General features: G+C 39.6%; 1 protein-coding gene across 7 annotated transcripts in view; it reads left to right on the plus strand.

Annotated features, from left to right (window-relative positions):
* Positions 1-22,220, plus strand: part of NCOA3 (nuclear receptor coactivator 3) — a 140,758-nt gene that overhangs the window by 55,447 nt on the left and 63,091 nt on the right. For 4 of the 7 annotated variants that reach the window (XM_059407179.1, XM_059407177.1, XM_059407176.1 and 1 more), the window contains one exon: positions 13,964-14,045. The exons of the other annotated variants lie outside the window; for them this stretch is intronic. The gene's annotated coding sequence lies outside the window, so the exon portion shown is untranslated. The remainder of the gene's footprint in view (positions 1-13,963; positions 14,046-22,220) is intronic. 7 annotated transcript variants of the gene reach the window in all.

Raw genomic sequence — 22,220 nt, forward strand, 5'->3', positions numbered from 1 at the left:
TTAGAAAGTCCGATTAATTTCCTTGACAAGGCAGAAACTGTTATTATAGTATATTTAGCTTGGTACATAGTAGACATTTGATAAATGTTTTTGAATTGGTAGGAAAAAATCTTAGTTTTTTCCTTTTTTATGCAGATGATATTGCAAAGACTTAAAGTTGTATGTGAATTTTAAAGAAGAAAACTTCCATATGGAGTTAATAAATTTTAGTGTATCATTGAAGCAAGTTTAACTTATCATTGAGAACTAACATGGTTGGATTAAAGACCCAGAGATTGCATGAAGTCTTTGATGCAGAATTTTCATGTGAGTTTTCTTTTTGGAAGTGTTGGGTGGCATTGCAAAAGTGAGTTGTGTGCTGTAAACATTCTGCAGCCTTATTTTTGGAAGTTTTATACAACAAAATTTGATTAGATAATTTGTCTTAGGCATCCACTTGAGAAGCAGCATATTTCTCTGTAATTCTTTTTTTTTTTTTTTTTTAAAGACTTTATTTATTTATTTGACAGAGAGAGAGAGAGAGCGTGCACAGGCAGGAGGAGAGGCAGGGAGAGGGAGAAGCAGGTTCCCTGAGCAGGGAGCCCCATGGGGGGCTTGATCCCAGGACCCTGGGATCATGACCTTAACTGAAGCCAGCCGCTTAACAACTGAGTCACCCAGGTGGCCTCTTTGTAATTCTTTTTTTTTTTTTTTTAATTTTATTTATTTATTTGACAGACAGATCACAAGCAGGCAGAGAGGCAGGCAGAGAGGCAGGCAGAGAGAGAGGAAGGGAAGCAGGCTTCCCGCTTAGCAGAGAGCCCGACACGGGCCTCCATCCCAGGATCATGACCCGAGCCAAAGGCAGAGGCCCTAACCCACTGAGCCACCCAGGCCGCCCCCCTTTGTAATTCAACTAAAGTCCACAGTTTACATTAAGATTTTTTGTGTTTATAGTTCTGTGGATTTTGGTGAATTTGTAATGTCATGTGTCTGTCATTACAGTATCCTACAGAATCGTTTCAGCTCTTTAAAAGTTAAATGTGCTTCACCTATTTATCCTCCTCCCCTCCCCCTGAACCCCTGTCTGTCACTGGCCTTTTTACTGTTTCTATATTGGCTTTTGCAGAATGTCATGTAGTTGGAATCATACAGGATGCAGCCTTTTCACATTCACATTTTCACATTGGCTTCTTTCAGTTAGCAATGTGCATTTTAAAGTTCCCCCATGTCTTGGCTTGCCTTGAGCACTCATTTCTTTTTGTTGCTGAATAATATTCCATTGTGCAGATATACAACAGTTAATCTGTTTTAACTTACTGGAGGTTATTTTGGTTTCTTTCAGGTTTGGGAAATTATAAATCTGCTAATAAATATATGTAGGCTTTTTTGTGGAAATATTTTTAGCTTAATTGGGTAAATACTTAGGACTGTGATTGCTGGATTCTATGACAAGAGTGTATTCAACTTTGTAAGAAACTGACAATCTGTCTTAAAATGGTCCTATCGTTTAGCATTTCCCCCAGCAGTGAAGGAGAGCTCCTGTTGTTCTGTATCCTCATCAGCATTTATTACTGTTGTTTTTAAGATTTTAGCCATTCTAACAGATGTGTGGTGGTATTTCATTTTAGGGTGTTTCTTTTTCTTTTCTTTCTTTCTTTTTCATAAAGAAAGTGATAGCAAGAGAGTCTTCTTTAGCCTGTATCTGTCTTTGTGTTTCATGGAATTGATACTTTTGAAGACTAGAGGTGAGTTATTTTGTGGAAGTGCCTTCATTTTGTGCCTGTGTGGTATTTCCTCAGGTTTAGATTCAAGTTCTGCACTTTTGCAGGGAGGAAAACCATAGAAGTGGTGTATTTTCAGTCCATTTAACCAGGAGGAACATGGTTTAGTCCCATTATTGACAACAGTAAGTTGAACCACTTGGCTGAGGTGGTGTCTGCTACTTTCTCCATTTTAAGGTTACTTCATGGGAGATACTTTTTTTTTTTTTTTTTAAGATTTTATTTATTTATTTGACGGAAATCACAAGTAGGCAGAGAGGCAGGCAGAGAGAGAGGGAGGGAAGGAAGCAGGCTCCCTGCTGAGCAGAGAACCCAATGTGGGGCTTGATCCCAGGACCCTGGGATCATGACCTGAGCTGAAGGCAGAGGCTTTAACGCATGGAGCCACCCAGGCACCCTGTGGGAGATACTATTAAATGTGTGTGTGTGTGTGTGTATTTATACTATTTAAATTTCCTGTGGGGTTTAGAGGTTTATGAGACTGTGATTATGGAAATATCCCTACTATTTCTTAAACTTATACCCACTACTTTTGATTTTGCCTCTTGAATGAATTAATATGATTTTATAAATTATGATTTTCTAGTTCCATCATTACTTTCTATATTTATTGTTGGCTTTGTACTGTAAGGAAGAGCACTTCTTTTGTGTGTATATTTTCATATTACGATTTTATGAACTTTTAGCTTATTCAATAGATTATAATCCTTTACCATTATTATCTTGGTGCTCAAATTGTATGAGATTTGTCCAGTTGATTATTAACTTTGGTTATGGGTTTTTGTTGTTGTTACATGGCATCTACAAAAATATGCTAATTTTTAATGTATTGATGATTTCTTTAGGCTTTTGGATTTTGTGTTATACTTAGGGGAAACTCTTGCCTTAACTCTGACTCCCCACTCTTAATCATCTAAGTCCCATGACTTTCTAACCTTTGCTGCTTGCCTTCTGATCAATTGCTTGGAAGCACCATACTTGGGGAGTGACAGAATAGAGGGAAGAAGGTGGAGAGAAGAAAAAAGTACATGTGTAAGGTTACTGGCATAGTAAAAAACAGAACCATTAAGGCACCAACACTTGTGGAAATTTAACCCTTGGAAATGGAAATTTTTTTTTAAGATTTTTTAATTTATTTATCAGAGGGGGGGGGAGAGAGCGAGCACAGGCAGACAGAATGGCAGGCAGAGGCAGAGGGAGAAGCAGGCTCCTTGCTCAGCAGGGAGCCCGATGTGGGACTCGATCCCAGGACGCTGGGATCATGACCTGAGCCGAAGGCAGCTGCTTAACCAACTGAGCCACCCAGGCGTCCCGGAAATGGAAATTCTTAAGTGTCTACACACTTACCCTTTTCAAGCAGTGTGCTAAATGTATTTAATCTCCTCCTAATGACACAAGACATTAGGAGCATTATTATTTTTTGCTGTGGGTGATACGTCTTGTACCTTCAGAATTAAACAGGATTATTTCTCTTTAGGCGGAATGACTGTAGAGTCTAGACCACTTCCTTTTTTTTTTTTTTTTTTTTTTTTGCTCCATACCTAGCATGGAGCCCAGTGCCGGGCCTGTACTCACAACCCTGAGATCAAGACATGAGCTGATATCAAGAGTTGGACACTTAATGAACTGACCCAGCCAGGTGCCCCTAGAGCACTTTAATTTTAAGAGTTTCTGTGTTTGCTTTTTATTTAACTTTTATTCTTATTTTACTTTTGTTTGCCAGCCAGTTTTCTGTACTCTCTTGCTGTTGTCAGTACTTTATGGCTTCTAAGAGCCTCTCCCTTCTAATATGCTGTGAAGCTGGGAAACCAGATACAATGCTAGTAAGCTGGGTTTAAATAAGAACAAATAAAATCGAATGTGAGGCCCTGGGAGTTTCTCTTAATGAATGGATGGACTATATATTTTTTGTATCCAGAGACAGGCTTTTCCTGATGTATTGGTGGTAGTGTGAATGTCCAATCATTCAGCCTTTTTTTTTTTTTTTTAAAGATTAAAAAAAAAAGTTATTCATTTGAGAGTGAGAGAGAGCATGAGACTGGAAGAAGGTCAGAGGGAGAAGCAAACTCCCAGTAGAGCTAGGAGCCCAGTGTAGGACTCGATCCCAGGACTCTGAGCTGAAGGGAGTTGCTTAACCAACTGAGCCACCCAGGTGCCCCCCCCCCCCCTTAAAAAAGATTTTATGTATTTATTTGTCAGGGGGAGAGAGCACAAGCTGGAGTGGCAGACAGAGGAAGAAGCAGACTCCCCACTGAGCAGGGAGCTTGATGGGGCACATGATCCCACCACCCTGGGATCATGACCTGAACTGAAGGCAGATGCTTAACCTACTGAGCTACTCAGATGCCTCATGAAAAATAAGAAAAAAAGAAAATTATTCATTTGTGAGAAAGAGAGAGAGAGAGGGAACAAGAATGAGCCTGAGCACAGGGGAGGATCAAAGGGAGAGGGAGAAGTGGACTCCCCACTGAGCAGGGTGGGGATATAGGGCTTGATCCCAGGGTGCCAGGATCATGACCTGTGCCAGAGGCATATGCTTAACCATGTGAGCCACCCGGGCTTCCTGAAGTGTTTCAATGTATTGTAGTAGTGATGAGATCTTTTTATTGATTGATTGATTGATGGAATGATTTTATTTTTAAGTAAATCTTTATACCCAATGTGGGGCTGGAACTTAAAACCCCGAGATCAGGAGTTGCATGCTCCACCTACAGAGCTAGCCAGGCACCCTGATGATATCTTTGACATAATTTTGACATGAACATTATATATAATGATTATATATAATTTCATTATATATAATTTCTGTTTCTAAGTATTAATGACTGGAAATATGTTAATCTTTATATGCCAGGAATTCTGGGATCTTCATGTTGCCCGCTTCTTAAATAGCTGCTAGTGTAGATGGAAGTTTATCTCAGTGTTAATGAATGCCATCACCATTCCCTTCCCCCCATCCTTACTCCGGGAGCCTAGTTTGCCTGCAGCTGCAATGGTAGGCATCTTTCAGGAAGTGACCTTGGCTTGTATTAATCAAATTCAGAACACACAAAAAAAGCTTCTTGCTAACATGCTGACTTGATGTAAAATTTTATCGCAACCATTTTCTTTCAAAAGGAGGCCATCTTGTAAAAAGAAGATATACAGAAGACCCCTCTAATTTAATGTATAAAAGGCGCTTCTGCAAGCCATGTTTAAAAAAAAAACCTAGATTTTTAATGTATAGAGCTTTTTAATTGGCAGATATGCTTAAATGTCATAAAGGCTTGTGAGTTGTTATTAGAAAATTGTTTTTTTTTAGATTTAAAAACACTGTTTCAGCATCACGTTTCTTTACTGCTTAACAACTGACATTAAATTGCTTTGGAAACTTTATACACTATGGATTTATTTTGAAGTCTTTTAGCGGTCATATATTAAGTAATGCACTTTTGTATATGTTATATATACATTTTTGTATATTGGCACTTTTGTATATTGTATATTTGGGGCAGAAATAACTAGTTTCTTAATTTTGCTGATTTGGATAAGAAAATGAGTACCTTACATGAAACCATTTTCTTAGGTAGTGGTAGTACCTACAGGAGCTTCTAAATAGAAGTTTAAATGTACGTCAGTAAGACTGCTAAAACTCAGCCACCTTGAGTGCTGTGAAGTGTGTAAACCTGGCGATTCACAGATTTGTACCCCATATTTATATGTTTATAAAAAAATAAAAAAATTAAAAAACAACCACCTTGTATTAATGAGCATATTGTTAAGTACTGATTTACACATCTGCTTATTTAGGATTTAATTGATCATTTTGGTAGAGCAGTTAATATAGCTGTTTCATTCTTACCATGTAATGCTTCAAATAAATTCATTCCTTAAATGTAGAATAATTACAGTGTGTAAAGTTACAGATCTTCATTTTAGATCTTCATTTTACCCTTCCTTGCTCAGTGTTAAATTTTGAATGTCAGAAATAGTTATTTAATGAATTAGTGTAGATGTTTACTGCATTCTTGGGAGATTTACATGAAATGAATGAATGAATGAATTAGGAAGCAGTTGTGTGTATTGCCAAAGAGTTCCCTCTTGAGTGTATTGTGTAAAAGATCACTCCTTGGTACTGAAGTGTTTGGAAAGGTGAAATATGGGAAAAGAAGCTTAAACCTTAGGAACTGTACCTGCATTTTGGTAGATGTAGAGTATGAAAAGGACAGGTATGTTGCATGTTTATATTAATGATTTGGAGAAGAGGTGGGGAGAATTGATGCAAATAAAAAATAAAATATAAATACTTAAATGTTTTCATTATCTGAGTTATTTTTAAAGCATTCACTGGAGACACAACCGACATCTTTTTTTTTTTTCTTTATAAAAATATTTTTTATTTAGATTCTAGTTCCTTAACAGTGCAGTGTTGATTTCACAGCCAGTATTGTCTTTCATGATTTTAAAAATTGTTCTTAAAATTGCAGTCTCTTGGAGATATATCTTTCTTCTTAACCTGCCTAAAGTTCACTCTTTGTCTTGATTTGATACTCGCATTAATGATTAGTTTGTTATTACAGGATAAAGAAACTGGTTTCAGGGAGAAAGATAGTAACTTGATCATTTCTTCCCTCACATACCTGTTTATATATGGTCTTATGTAAAAATTGGCACCTTGAACTTAAAATGTTCTTTGCCTCTCCCCACTCTCCTCAAAAAATAGAAAAATGAAAGCCTAACAAGAAAAGGAATATATGCAGTCCTGGTGGCCAATGAGTTAATGTTCGTTTGCAGCCTGAGGGGGGGGTTGTCAGCGTGCAGTCTCTGTTTTCTGATTGGCTGCTAAAAGGTGAAATTGAAACCACTGTAAACTTTTGACCCTGTAGCAATTCTTGTGGAACGCCTTCCACTGGTGGAGCCCAGAGCTTCGCTCAGTTCCCCACCCAATCCGCCCACCCCCTTTCCTGTATTTATTTTGTGTGATCGTGCAGCACTGCATGCAGTTTTTCCAAGAGCGGGTGGTGTGCGGTGGGGGGCGGGGCTGTGGTGGGGGGCGGGGCTGTTGTGGGGGGCGGGGAGAGGGAGGCCGAACAGGCACCAGCAAGCGACTTCCTTACATGACTGTTTTAGTAACTGTGTTAGTACTAAGTACAACTCAGCCAAAGATATGGGCTTTGATAATAAACTGGTCTGACAACTGGATTTTTTAGTTTTTTCCTTAATATAAAGGTAATTTAAAAAATGCAAAATGGTTATAATTAATGCCATTGTTCATCAGTGGATAGTATTGTGTAAGCCAAGTGTTTGGCATAGTTTCCTGGATATTTTGAGTTAAAAATAGCTTCCATTTTCAGCAACCTTTATATCCCATTAGTATTTCCTATATCTCATGTAATTTTTACACAAATGGCCTACGTTTACAAAAGTTTTTTTCTTCTTTGCCTTTGTCTTTTATTATAAAGAAAGGCATTTTAGTTATGATAACCATGGAAAATAATTGTAGAAATTATGTGTACATTTGAATTACATTATTTGCCTTTCTCTCTTTGCTGAAGTAAATAGTTTTGGGTTTGTCTTGCTTTACAGTGACGCCATCAGCCCTACGAAAAAGGCAAGGTAGTTCTCTGCTCTCTCTTAATATTCTCATTGGACTCTGTGTCTTCAGTTCTGGTCCTTCATTGTATCCCTGTTGTCTGGTGCCATGTAGTGAATGGATGCTTAGCACATATTTGCTGAATGAACATAGTTGCATTTTGGCCTTTTGATACCTGCTTCTCCTTTTCTAATTAGTGATAGGTACCCTATTTTGCTCATACTTCTGGAGGCCAGTGCAACATTTGGCTTCTCCTAGGTACACAGGAAGCCTTCAGTTGATTTAAATGTCTCATATAAAGTTCCTTCAAGAAGCTGGACTTCCAAAACATAGGTTTTCTGAAAGCAAGGCTTCTGTTTTCATCGCATCATTTAAATTTTTATTTTGATGCTTTATGGAACTAAACATTTATTGTAATTTACTAAATGACTGTGTAGAATAAATTAGTATGAATCAGCTTAGTCCTTTCTAGTATATAGCACGAGATAAGTAGTAATACATTGCGAGTTTTTTTAACCCTGTCCTGACTTTACTAGACATGTATATGCTGTAATTTGAAATAATTCCTGCCCTCCCTTGTCAAAAAGATGATGGTGTTTAAAAAAGTTTGTCATCGGGACACCTGGTTGGTTCAGTTGGTTAAGCGGCTGCCTTTGGCTCAGGTCATGATCCCAGCATCACGGGATGGAGTCCCACATTGGGCTCCTTGCTTGGCAGGGAGCCTGCTTCTCCCTCTGCCTGCCACTCTGCCTGTGCTCGCTCTCTCTCTCTCCCTCTCTCTCTCTGACAAATAAAATCTTAAAAAAAAAAAAGTTTGTCATCAGTATATTACCAGTGTACACTTGGGTACCAAATACATTTTTACTTATTATTTACTAAAGCACATGATAATGGGCTAAATAATAGTAAAAAATTTTTTTCTTAATAAAATATTTTTAAGCTAAGTTTACACAGCTCTAAAAAAGTGGCACTTCTTGAAATAATTTTAAATTTCCATAAAATTTTTAATTTACATTTGGTTTTTCCCTTTCAGCTTAGCTACAGATTTGTTGCAGTTGAGTGTTGCAAGTAAAATCTGTTGCTTTGGGGGTAAAAAGAAAAACCCAACAACTATATATTTGATAAATAATCTCAGCTGCAGAATAATGTTTCATTTACACCATTATTATGAAACCCTTACCTTGAAATTGATGGATAAACTTATTCTGTAGTGGTTTGGAGGTAGGTGGGCAAAGAGCAGACTTTTCCCAAAGAGGGTGTTTCCCCATCTCTACAATTTTTAGGGAACTGAGGAGAGAGTCCCAGGGAACACTACCCACAGCAGCATGGCAGGAACAATGAGTTTAATACGATTAATAGTAGAGTCCTTGCCACCTTCCATTTTCAGCAGCAGAAGAAAAACATATTCATGATATTTGGTGGCCTATTTTTGCCCAGTTGGTGTTTCCAAGCATCAGCATTGTATAGTTTGGATTTTCTTCTCTGTCAGCTCCCCTCCCCGTTTGATTCTTTGTTCTGGCCTTGAGGCACATCTTCTCAGACTAGCTATTAACAGAGTTCAGTTTGATTTTTTTTTTTCTTCTGCATTAGATTTTTCCTGATGCAGGCTTTGATAATGTGGATCCCACCAGTCACATTTTTCGTAAATTTTAGTGGAAAAATTAACCTCTCCCCCATCTGCATATTTAATATTTTGGGGACATGTCATTTAGTTTTTTTTAGTGTGACTTTTGTTTGTGTGATGGCCTGAAATCCAAATTATGAAAAGGCATAAGAATGTGCTTATTTTTGTTAAAGGTAAAAAATACAGTCCCAGGAAATCTGCTAGGACTGTTGGCTTTGCAGAATCTTGGTTTTAGATAAGTTAATTGCAGTTTTCTGGGTCCCATACTTTATAGTACTTTTTAATTATTTGTTTTTTAAAGTTCTATTTATTTATTTATTTATTTATTTTTTTTCATTTATTTATTTATTTATTATTTATTTATTTTTTATTTTTTTATTTTTTTATTTTTTTATAAACATATATTTTTATCCCCAGGGGTACAGGTCTGTGAATCACCAGGTTTACACACTTCACAGCACCCACCAAATCACATACCCTCCCCAATGTCCATAATCCCACCCCCTTCTCCCAAACCCCCTCCCCCCGGCAACCCTCAGTTTGTTTTGTGAGATTAAGAGTCACTTATGGTTTGTCTCCCTCCCAATCCCATCTTGTTTTATTTATTCTTCTTCTACCCACTTAAGCCTCCATGTTGCATCACCACTTCCTCATATCAGGGAGATCATATGATAGTTGTCTTTCTCTGCTTGACTTATTTCGCTAAGCATGATACGCTCTAGTTCCATCCATGTTGTTGCTTATTTATTTTTTAAGTTATCTTTATGTTCAGCATGGGGCTCAAACTCACAACCTGGAGATCAAGAGTCACATGGTCTTCTGACTGAGCCAACCAGATACCCTAGTGTATAATACTTTTTTTTAGCTTATCTACCCCTTGCAAGGTTCTGGTAGGCAAGCCAGTCATTGGTCTATATGATTTTCTCGGGACCACTATAGTCCAGCTCCACACTTTCTGGGAGGGGAAATTTTTGTAGATGATGTTTCTTTGGGATATAGGGAGTTACGGGGTACAGGTTAGCTTGGGTTAGCACTCAGGGTAGCTGTCATCAGCAGTGTAATACTTGTATTAATAGGGGTTCTCTTGCCAGCCTTCCACACTAGGCAGTAGTGCTTGTTTCCTGCTTATGGTACTAGGTACATTCTGACTCATAGCTTTTCCTACCCACCTCTCTTGTTCTGTAGGTACTAACCGTACCCAGCAACCTTTGTCCTTCCCCCGTAAAAAAGAGCAACAACAAAAGAATCATTTTTAAAATGAAACTTGAATTAAAACTAGGCCAGGAAACCTTGGGCTTTACAGAAGTTCTGCCTGCTTTCCGCTCTTCACCTTTCTCTAATTAAATTAGATAGCATAAAAGTTCAAGTAATGAAACATTGAATTTATTTATTTATTTATTCAAAACAGATTATTTATTTATTTATTTATTTAAACTTTATTTTATTTTTTCAGTGTTCCAGGATTCATTGTTTATGCACCATACTCAGTGCTCCATGTAATACGTGCCCTCCTTAATACCGACCACCAGGTTTACCCAACCCCTACCCGCTTCCCCTCCAAAACACTCAGTTTGTTTTTCAGAGTCCACAGTCTCATGGTTTATCTCCTCCTCCAATTTTCCCCAACTCACTTCCCCTGTCCTTCTCCCAATGTCCTCTGTGTTATTCCTTATGCTCCACAAGTAAGTGAAACCATATGATAATTAACTCTCTCTGCTTGACTTATTTCACTCAGCATAATCTCCTCCAGTCCCATCCATGTTGATACAAAAGTTGAATATTCATCCTTTCCGATGTAGGCATAATACTCCATTGCATAGATGGACCATATCTTTATCCATCTTTATCCATTCATCTGTTGAAAGCCATCTTGGCTCTTTTCAGTTTGGCGACTGTGGCTGTTGCTTTCAGAAAGTGGTCGATTTTCTGTTTCTAGAATTGTTGCTCTTCTTCTCTTCAATCTCCTGTTGGATTTGTAGGTGTTTGCAATGGTTTGATAAGCTATCTAGCTGATCTCCTGCTACCTGATGTCCTCTCAGTCTGTTACTTCTCCACCATCTTGACTCCTCCCTTCCAAAAAGATTTTATTTATTTATTTGACAGACAGAGATCACAAGTAGGCAGAGAGGCAGGCAGGGGTGGAGGGTGGAAAGCAGTCTCCCTGCTGAGCAGAGAGCCCGATGTGGGGCTCCATCCCAGGACCCTGACATCCTGACCTGAGCCAAAGGCAGAGGCTTAACCCACTGAGCCACCCAGGCGCCCTAAACATTGAATTCATTTAAACACTAAAACTAATGATTGTATTTCTCTTATTTTTTATTTGGAGATACTTGGACATTTTTTTTTTTTTCTAGTATTTTATTTGACAGAGCGATCACAAGTAGGCAGAGAGGCAGGCAGAGAGAGGGATGGAAACAGGCTCCCTGCTGAGCAGAAAGCCTGATGCGGGGCTCCATCTTAGGACCCTGAGATCATGACCTGAGCTGAAGGCAAAGGCTTTTTTTTTTTTTTTTAAAGATTTTATTTATCCATTTGGCAGATGGAGATCACAAGTAGGCAGAGAGAGAGAGAGAGAGGATGAAGCAAGCTCCCTGCAGAGCAGAGAGCCCAGTGTGGGGCTTGATCCCAGGACCCTGGAATCATGACCTGAGCCGAAGGCAGAGGCTTTAACCCACTGAGCCACCCAGGTGCCCCATACTTGGACGTTCTTTTTTTAAGATTTTATTTATTTATTTGTCAGAGAGAGAGAGAGAGAGAGCGAGCACATAAGCAGGCAGAGTAGCAGGGAGAGGCAAAGAGAGAAGCAGGCTCCCCGCTGAGTACGGAGCCCGATGTGGGACTCGATCCCAGGATCCTGGGATCATGACCTGAGCCAAGGGCCGTGGCTTAACCTGCTGAGCCACCCAGGTACCCCAACACTTGGACATTCTTAAGTTAGATGTCAGACTGTTGTTGGTTGACTAATAATAGTTTTAATTGATTTTTTAAAAGATTTTATTTATTTGAGAGAGAGAGAGAGAAATACTGAGAGAGAGCACATGAAGCAGGGGGTGTGTGGGAAGAGGGAGAGACAGGTTTCCTGGTGAGCAGGTAGCTAGACGCGGGGCTCTATCCCAGGACTCTGGAATCACCCTGAGCCGAAGGCAGATGCTTAATGGACTGAGCCACCCAGATGTCCCTTAATTTATCGAACATTTCTATATCAGGGAATGATAAGTTAAGCATTTTCACCTGATCTTCTCAAGGGCCTTGATAAATCTAAGGCTTAAAGAAGTTTTCAGGTTGGGTACTAGCTAGTAAATAAAAGCTGGGAGTTGAGTCTAGATCAGGTGGACTCCAGAGTGTCAGCTCTTAAACTGCTTGCTAATAAGTAGTCATATTATTTTGGTCTGGAAGATATATTCCAAGAATCAGCTTCCTTTTGACATGTTGTTTATAAGCTAGAGACTATATTGTAATTAGAAATAGATATATTAGTAGATGTAGTATTTCTTTTTTAGATTTTAATTGCATGGCATTTATACACTACCTGGATTTTTCTTCTATCCTTTCCTGAACCATGTATGATGAGTTTCCTTACCCTCAATCTTCTCACCTTTAAATTGGGTTTCAGGAATGCAGCAGACCCTTTACGTAATGCAGCTGGATTATGGTTGGTTGTTACTAAATACTCCATGCGGATTGGCCATGGCTGTGATACGGAACTTGTAAACACATCATTTTTTCTTGTACTCCTCCTTTCCAACAGACCTGCCAGTTCCAGCATGAACTTTAGGGTGTAGTTATGGCTGTTTTCTTGATATATAAACACCACTAGAATTAGTGGTAGATTAGATTGTTGCTTTATTGTTCTACTTGGAAGTTCAAAAGATGAAGGTGAATGTTTTATTGGCTCACCATCTTTGCTGCACCAGAGCCTGCTCCACATTCCCTCAAGTGCAGGAATGCTGTTTATATGTTCATGTATATTATTGTAGATTATTTCTGAAGAACTGCCCCTCCTTTTCCTCTCCCACTTAAAAATATTTCCTTTCTCCTTTTATTATTTAAAGATTTTATTTATTTATTTGACACACAGAGAGAGCATAAGCAGGGGGAACAGCAGGCAGATGGAGAGGGAGAAGCAGGCTCCCTGATGAGCAAGGAGCCTGATGTGGATGGAGCTTCGATCCCAGGACCTTAGGATCACGACCTGAGCTGAAGGCAGACAGTTAACCAACTGAGCCACCCAGGCGCCCTTAGAAATATTTCTTGTGCAGTCTTTCCTAGAGGGGAAGCAAACATCCGTGGCTTTTTCCCTCCTTTTTTCTTCCTTGCTTATTTGCTTTATCCGTTCATCCACCCATCTGGTAGATATTTATCTTTTGGACTCAGCTATTTAAGCATTAGCTTCTGCCAGGATTGATCGATCTCTCTCTCTCTCTCTATGTGTATGTGTGTGTGTGTGTGTGTGTGTGTGTTTTAAGAAGGGGCAGAGGGAGAGGGGGAGTAGGCTCCCCACTGAGCAGGGAGCCTGATGCAGGGCTCCATCCCAGGACCCTGAGATCACGACCTGAGCCGAAGGCAGAGGCTTAACTGACAGAGCCACCCAGGTGCCCCTCAACATTGTTTTTAGTTGTTATTTGTTGAGCATTCCTTTTGGACAGGTGGGAACACCCCAGATTCACATTACTTATTTGTTTGATTACTATTCAGGACTCTTGGGAGTTGGTTTCCTCAACTGCTGTTTTGTATTATCCATGTTTATCAATGGCGACAGGGTGTATTATATATGCTATACCTGACTTATAAGCAGAAACGGTATTACATGGCAAAATAAGGCATCACCACACATTCCTAGGAAGAGGCCTTGTACTTGATATAGCAGTTTTGTTTTTGCTTATCTCGTATGTCCAGAGAAGGGAACGGTGGGGAAGGTTAATTTGTGTGTGACTAATACTACTACTTACATTAAGAAAGGGCAATAAAATTCAACACCCTCCTCCCCTTTTTTGTTGTTTTCAGGATTAGTATCCTTGCTGAACAGTGGAATCACAGACCAATAAAAATAAGCTCCTACTTGAACATCATTTGACTGGTTAGCCAGGTAATTCACTTTTACTTTGACTTGATCCTTTGTGATTTTCTGTCTCCCCCCTCTGAAGATCCTGACATTCCTTTTATGATTTAATCTTAAACTTGTGTCGTATTTCATGTTTTTCTCTTTTGTTTTTTAGTTTTGTTTGTTTATTTGAGAGAGAGAGTGGGCGGGGCAGAGGAAGAGAATCTTTAAGCAGACTCCCCACTAAGCACAGAGCCCTGAGATCATGACCTGAGTGGAAACCAAGTCAGATGGTTAATTGACTGAGCCACCCAGGCACCCTCATGTTTTTCTCTTTTATAATGATAACATTAGTTGAATGACTGAATGGTCTTGAAATAAGTGAATATGTATCTATATTCATATATATGTGTGTATATATATATACAGACATAACTTTTTTGGGGAAGAAGGGAACTAACTATATGTTACAGTTTAATGTGAGTTACTACCCTCCTACCCACTTCTCCCTTACGTGTGAATACTTTAATCTTTTTTTTGTTTTTTTTAAAGATTTATTTATTTATTTATTTAAGAGAGGGGGAGCAGCAGGCAGAGGGAGAGGGAGAAGCAGGCTCCCTGCTCGGCTCGATCCCAGGACTCTGGGATCATGACCTGAGCCGAAGGCAGACACATAACTGACTGAGCCACCCAGGCTCAGTGTTTATTCAGAATCTGAATCAATCCCATTTATTTTTTCTATTTCACCATGTGAAGACTAGTTTCCCTAGATTGCTTGTGCTGGCATATAATATCTCATATAATAACTCCTCTCCTAACTCCTGTTGCACCAGCATAGGAGAAATGAGAATAGAAAAAGTTGTCTGATACTCAGAAAACAGTTACCCTTTGCTTAGCTGAATTTCTTTTTGTTAATAGTACTGTCATTCTTCTGGTTAGCTCGGCTTGAAATCCAAATCATCTTTGAACTGCCCCCTTCCTGCCCCTTTGATAAATTAGTTATTTAGTAAACAGTCCTTATCTGGTTTTCTGTTTTCCTGTCTCCTGTATTTGTACCACTTTGTGCTAATACCTTAGTTTCCTAGGCCAAGATTCCATAGTTTCTTGCTTATATTTGTTCAAATGTCCCTTTATTCTCTCTTATCTACTGTTTCTAGCTCTTGAAGTGTTGCTTAGAAAATTTCCTTAAGTATGTCCCTTTTAATTAAGCCTCTGTTCTGCTCTAAGCTTTGTGTTTCCATTCCCTGGCTTACAGAAAAAAATACAAATTCTCTTCTCTGACATTTGAAGCAGTCCTCTATCAGGGAATCTGTTTAAACCTTTGGTTTCAGCTCTTGCTGTTTCCCTATAAAATCCTTCAATTAATTGTGGGATATACATACCCATTATCTTCTGAACATAGTAGAAAACTATCTCCATGCTATTTATTAAAAAAAAAAAAAGAAACACTTCTTTATTGGGAGTCATTTCCGTTTATAGAAGTTATAAATATAGAGTATAAAAAAATGTAGATATCCTTTAGCCAGATTCACCCACTTGCTTATCGTTTGCATCCTGTGTGCTCTCACTCTCCCCCTCTGTCTAGATGCATGCATAGTTCTTTTCTGAACTGAGGGCAAGTTACATATATTGAGCTGCTTTCTGCTAATACTTATGTATTCTCTAAGAATAGGGTCATTCTCTTATAAAGCTGTTGTACAGTTATCAGCTTCATAAATGGACTCTGACACAAATGTATGGTCTATCTTCCAGTTTGGTCAGTTGAACTAATAAAGTCTGTTAACAGCATTTCCTTTGCTTCCTGTACAGAATCCAGTCTAGGGTCATTTCATTTACTTCTCTTCAGTCTCCTTTTTCCCGGAATATTTCCATAGCCTTTGTCTTTTATGGCATTGACATTTTTGAAGGACATGGCCCATCCCCCCTTTAAATAGAATGTTCTTCATTTTAGGTTTCTCTGAAGTTTCCCTGTGATTAGTTTGGGGTTATGCATTCTTGGCTGGAATGTTGTGTAGGTGATGTGATCTCTTGAGAAAGATGTCCAACTTCTGGAGACACATGATTTCTTTTGTCTCCTTTTATGATGTTAATATTGATTATTTGGCCAGGATGTTGCCAGATTTCTCCACTGTATAGTTTATTTTCCTTCCATTCAGTAAGCATTTGTGGGGAGACAATGCAGATACCATGGTTCTCATCACAGTTTGCTCTAGACTTAACATTCATTGATGATTCTTTTTTTTTTTTTAAGATTTTATTTATTTATTTGCCAGAGAGAGAGGGAGAGAGAGAGCGCGCGCAAGCGAGCACAGGCAGACAGAGTGGCAGCAGAGGCAGAGGGAGAAGCAGGCTCCCGGCCGAGCAAGGAGCCCAATGTAGGACTCGATCCCAGGATGCTGGGATCATGATCTGAGCCGAAGGCAGCTGCTTAACCAACTGAGCCACCCAAGCATCTCTCATTGATGATTCTTACCTGATTTTCTTTTTCTTTTTCTTTTTTTTTTTTTTTAAAGATTTTATTTATTTATTTGACAGAGAGAGAGATCACAAGCAGGCAGAGAGGCAGGCAGAGAGAAAGGGGGAAGCAGGCTCCCCGCTGAGCAGAGAGCCTGATGTGGGGCTCGATCCCAGAACCCTGAGATCATGACCTGAGCTGAAGGCAGTGGCTTAATCCACTGAGCCACCCAGGCGCTCCCTGATTTTATTTTTCACTGGGTTGGCTCCAAATGGTTATTTTTTGATTCCAGCGTTCCCTTTATACTACAAGTCAGCCCTTGACATTATTCTGTAATCAAGAGCCCTATCAGTTTGGACTCATGAATTCCTAGGTTTTCAATTGATAAATTCATTACTCTGCCTAATTATTTTGATACTCCAGTCCTATGTTTAGAAAGTGGAACTCTTTTTTTTTTTTTTTTTTAATATTTAAGCGCTTGGGGCGCCTGGGTGGCTCAGTGGGTTAAGCCTCTGCCTTCAGCTCGGGTCATGGTCTCAGGGTCCTGGCATCAAGCCCCACATTGGGCTCTCTGCTCAGTAGGGGAGCCTGCTTCCTCCTTTCTCTCTTTCTCTGCCTGTCTCTCTGCCTGCTTGTGATCTCTGTCTGTCGAATAAACAAAAATAAAATCTTAAAAAAAAAATATTTAAGCGCTAGAAAGTGGAGTTTTTTTTTTTTTTTTTAAGATTTTATTTATTTATTTGACACACAGAGAGAGATGACAAGTAGGCAGAGAGGCAGGCAGAGAGGGGGAAGCAGGCTCCCTGCTGAGCAGAGAGCCCAGTGTGGGGCTGGATCCCAGGACCCTGAGATCATGACCTGAGCCGAAGGCAGAGGCTTTAACCCACTGAACCACCCAGGTGCCCCAGAAAGTGTAATTCTTTTTTTTTTTTTAATCTTTTTTATTTTTTATTTATTATTTTTTTAAAATATATATTTTTAAGATTTTATTTATTTATTTGACAGGGAGAGATCACAAGCAGGTAGAGAGGCAGGCAGAGAGAAGGAGGGAGGAAGCACGCTCCCCACTGAGCAGAGAGCCTGATGCAGGGCTCGATCCCAGGACCCTGAGATCATGACCTGAGCCGAAGGCGAGGCTTTAACCCACTGAGCCACCCAGGTGCCCCAAAAGTGGAATTCTTTTTTTTTTTTTTAAAATATTTTATTTATTTATTTGACAGAGAGAAATCACAAGTAGATGGAGAGGCAGGCAGAGAGAGAGAGAGGGAAGCAGGCTCTCCGCTGAGCAGAGAGCCCGATGCGGGACTCGATCCCAGGACTCTGAGATCATGACCTGAGCCGAAGGCAGCGGCTTAACCCACTGAGCCACCCAGGCGCCCCCAAAAGTGGAATTCTTAATCAGTGTTCCTATCCTTTTGAGGAAGAATAGTAGAGACTAGAATCCTGTGGGGGTGGGAGGTGTTCTCATTGCCCATGCGTTGACCCTTTCAGTGGACAGAGCTAGTAAAATGTGTGTGCTTAACACACATATGTGCATACACCAACATACTTGTACCTAAACACTTTTATAGCGACATGTGTATACATAGTTTAGAAATCAAGAGTTTATATCAGTATTCCAGCTTCACTCCCTGTCTACAGGGTTCTTTCTCTGCACTTACTGTTTCATATTTTTGTGTCCCTTTTTATGTTGTGAGAAACCGTGGCTCCCATCATTATCAGTGCATTTACTCATTTGCTCTATCTTATAATACATCTCAAAAAATTTCAGAGTCACTTTGCCCCATTTCACCACAATAAACTTAATTAAAGTGGAGAATTTATATGTAGTTCTTTACTGTTTTACAACCATCCTGCCCAAGTCTGAGAATGAATAAATAAATATTGTGTTCTTAAATTACTTGAATCAGCCTTCTGTTGTTCCTTTCTTGCTTTCCCATTCCTCTTCATTTCCCACTCCAACTTTCTGCATAAGGTAGTTATAGTATTCATTTGAAATTAAATTAGGTTCATCTTTTTTTTTCAGGTTTTTTAAAAAAGATTGATTTATTTCAGAGAGCGTCTGCGCAGGCTTGTGTTTGAGCAAGGGAAGGGGCTCCTGGAAGTGGGGGTGGATGGTGGGTGGGGTGGGGGGAAGAGCAGAGGGAGAGGAAGAGAATCACAAGCAGACTCCTCACTGAGCGTGGAGCATGGAGCTTGATGTGTGGTTTGGTTTTCAACCCTGAGATCATGACCTGAGCCAAAACCAAGAGTCGGATGCTTAACTGACTAAGCCACCAGTGTGCATCTCCCCCCACTTTTGAAAAAGTGGGCTCCATGATGGAGTTGGGAGTTGGGAGCCCCAGCCTGGGGCTTGACCTCAAGACCCTGAGATCATGACCTGAGCTGAAATCCAGAGTCATTAGCTTAACTGACTGAGCTACCCAGGTGCTCCCAGTTTTTTTTTTTTTTAAATGCTCCTTCTTATTCTGATTGGCTTTATTTTGAAGTTGTAGAAAACAAATTCAAATTATACAAAAGATACACTTCCCTTCTCTATCCTTTCCATTCCATTTCCTCCCTTTCTCATGGTAACCAGCCTTGCTATTCCTGAGCCCCTTTCTCATTGATTTTTTACATTGTTTACATTATGTGCATATACCATAGTTTACTGAAGGTGATATTTTATGTATAGGTATTATTTAGGTTGTTTCCAGTATTTTGCAGTTAAAATAATGCTGCAGTGAATAACCTTATGAATGTATATTTTTATATTTGGGGAGTGTTCCTTCAGGATAAGTTCCTGGAAGTGAGGCTACTGTATTGAAGGGTAAGTGTGTGTGTCAGTTTTGTTAGATATTGTCAAATCACATTCCATAAGGATTACACAGTTTGGATTCCCACAAGCAATGTATGAGAATGACTATGTGTTTAACCACAGTCATTCTGCAAAAGTTTTTTAGCTCAGCATAATATGTATATTTTTTACATGTATGTACATTATTGCATGTATTGGTAATTGCTTTTTATTGCTGAGTAGTATTCCACTGTGTGACTAGTTCTCATTTTTGGCTACTATGAAGAATAAGCCACTCTGAACATTCAGGTAGAAGTCACTGTGTAGATTTTCCCCTCCTGAGTAAATACCCAGGAGTGCAGTTGCAGGGTCTTATGTTAGGTGTATGCTTATCTTTTTTATTTTATTATTATTTATTATTATTTTTAAAGATTTCATTTATTTATTTGACAGAGAGAGAGATCACAAGTAGGCAGAGAGGCAGGCAGAGAGAGAGAGGGAAGCAGGCTCCCCACTGAGCAGAGAGCCCAATGTGGGGCTTGATCCCAGGACCCTGATATCATGACCTGGGCTGAAGGCAGGGGCTTAACTCACTGAGCCACCCAGATGCCCTGCTTATCTTTTTATTAAAAAAATTTTTTTTGTTTCAATTTTTAAATACTAGTTAGTTAGAAAACTTAGTATTTATTTGTTTCAATTTTTAATTTAAATTCTGGTTAGTATAGATATATTTTTTAATTTTTTTAAAATTTATTTTTTCAGGTTCCAAGAGTCATTGTTTATGCATCACACCAGTGCTCCATGTAGTACCTGCCCTCCTTAATGCCCACTACCAGACTCACCTTTCCCGCCACTGTCCTCCCCTCCAAAACCCTCAGTTTGTTTCTGACTCCACAGTCTCTCATGCTTCATCTCCCCCTCGGATTTTCCCCTGTTCACTTTTCCTTTCCTTCTCCTAAAGTCCTCCATGTGATTCCTTATGCTCCACAAGTAAGTGAAACCATATGATAATTGACTCTCTCTGCCTGACTTATTTCACTTGGTTTAATCTCCAGTCTCGTCCATGTTGATACAAAAGTTGGGAATTCATCCTTTTTGATGGAGGCATAATATTCCTTTGTATCTATGGACCATATCTTCTTTAGCCATTCATCTGCTGAAGGGCATCTTGGCTCTTTCCCTAGTTTGGCAGTTGTGGCCATTGCTGCTATGAACATTGGGGTATGGCTATTCTTTTCCCTGCATCTGTATATTTGGGGGTAAATACCCAGTAGTGCAATTGTAGGGTCATAGGGTAGCTCTATTTTTAATTTTTTTTTTAAACATTTTATTTATTTATTTGACAGAGAGAGAGAGATCACAAATAGGCAGAGTAGTAGGCAGAGCGGGGGAAGCAGGCTCCCCGCTGAGCAGAGAGATTGCTGTGGGGCTTGATCCTAGGACCTTGAGACCATGACCCGAGCCAAAGGCAGACACTTAGCCAGTGAGCCACCCAGGTACCCCAAAGATTTTTTTTTTTATTTGACACAGAGAGACAGCCAGAGAGGGAACACAAACAGGGGGAGTGGGAGAGTGAGAAGCAGGCTTCCTGCTGAGCAGGGAGCCCAATGTGGGACTCTGTCCCGGGACCCTGGGATCATGACCTGAGCTGAAGGCAGGTACTTAGTGACTGAGCCACCCAGGTTAGTGCTTTTTTTATGTACTAAGAGATTTTTGCTTATCTGTAGGTTATGAAGCTCTTCTCTTGTGTTTTCTTATAGAAGTTTTACACCTTTGACTTTATATTAGGTCTCTGATCCATTTTGATTTAATTTTTGTGTATGATGTAAAGAAAAGATTGAGGATCAGTTTTTTTTTTAAATTTAAATTTTTTGGTAAGATTTTATTTATTTGACAGAGATCGCAAGTAGACAGAGAGGCAGGCAGAGAGAGAGGAGGAAGCAGGCTCCCTGCTGAGCAGAGAGCCTGATGCAGGGCTCGATCCCAGGACCCTGAGATCATGACCTGAGCTGAAGGCAGAGGCTTTAGCCCACTAAGCCACCCAGGCACCCCTGAGGATCAGTTTTTAAAATGTGGATATTGCATTCCAGAACTATCTGTTGATAAGACTCTTCTTTTTCCATTGCATTGTCTTGCCAACTTAATCAACTGACTGTGTACATCAGAATCTCTTGTCTTTTTTCTGTTCCATTGATTTATTATATATCAGTCTTGTGCCCACCATCATTGTCCTGATTACTAAAGCTTTTATAGTAAGGTTTGAGAGTAAGTAGTATGAACTTTTCAGCTTTTTTCCTTGTCATGATTGCTTTGGCTTATCTGAGGCTTTTGTAGTTTGATAAAAATTTCAGAATCAGTTTGTCAGTCCCTGCAGTTCTTCAGTTGCTCTGAGAAACTGGCCTGCAGAATCTAGCTCTCTGGGACGTCCTAAACTATGGTCATTATCTTGTCATTTCAAGGTTGCTGGGCTCTTTTTGGGTTCCTTATTTTTGTGCTGTGCTGTGGAAATTGCTATTTGGCCAAAAGCCTGATTAGTAGTAGGATTCATGTTGTTGCCTCTTCGCCCCCTAAATGTTTTCCTAATCTTGGGGACCAGAGTTTGTCACTTCCTGTTCTCTGATACCTGAATATAGTTTGTTGTTATAATTTGTCCTGTTCACTGTAGGATAGAGTTTGTTACTTTCTTGGATTAAAGAGAAGTCCCACAATTGATTCTTGAGTTCATTTAAAAAAAAAAAAAAAGGCTCTCCTCACGTTTTGGTGGATTGACAATTTAAAAAAATCTTTTATTTTTTTATTTTTTAAATATTTTATTTATTTATTTGACAGAGAGAGAGAGATCACAAGTAGGCAGAGAGGCAGGCAGAGAGAGAGAGAGAGAGGAGGAAGCAGGCTCCCTGCTGAGCAGAGAGCCCGATGCCAGACTCGATCCCGGGACCCCGAGATCATGACCTGAGCCGAAGGCAGCGGCTTAACCCACTGAGCCACG

The sequence above is a fragment of the Mustela nigripes genome, chromosome 7, assembly GCF_022355385.1.
Source record: "Mustela nigripes isolate SB6536 chromosome 7, MUSNIG.SB6536, whole genome shotgun sequence".
NCBI classification, from domain to species: domain Eukaryota; kingdom Metazoa; phylum Chordata; class Mammalia; order Carnivora; family Mustelidae; genus Mustela; species Mustela nigripes.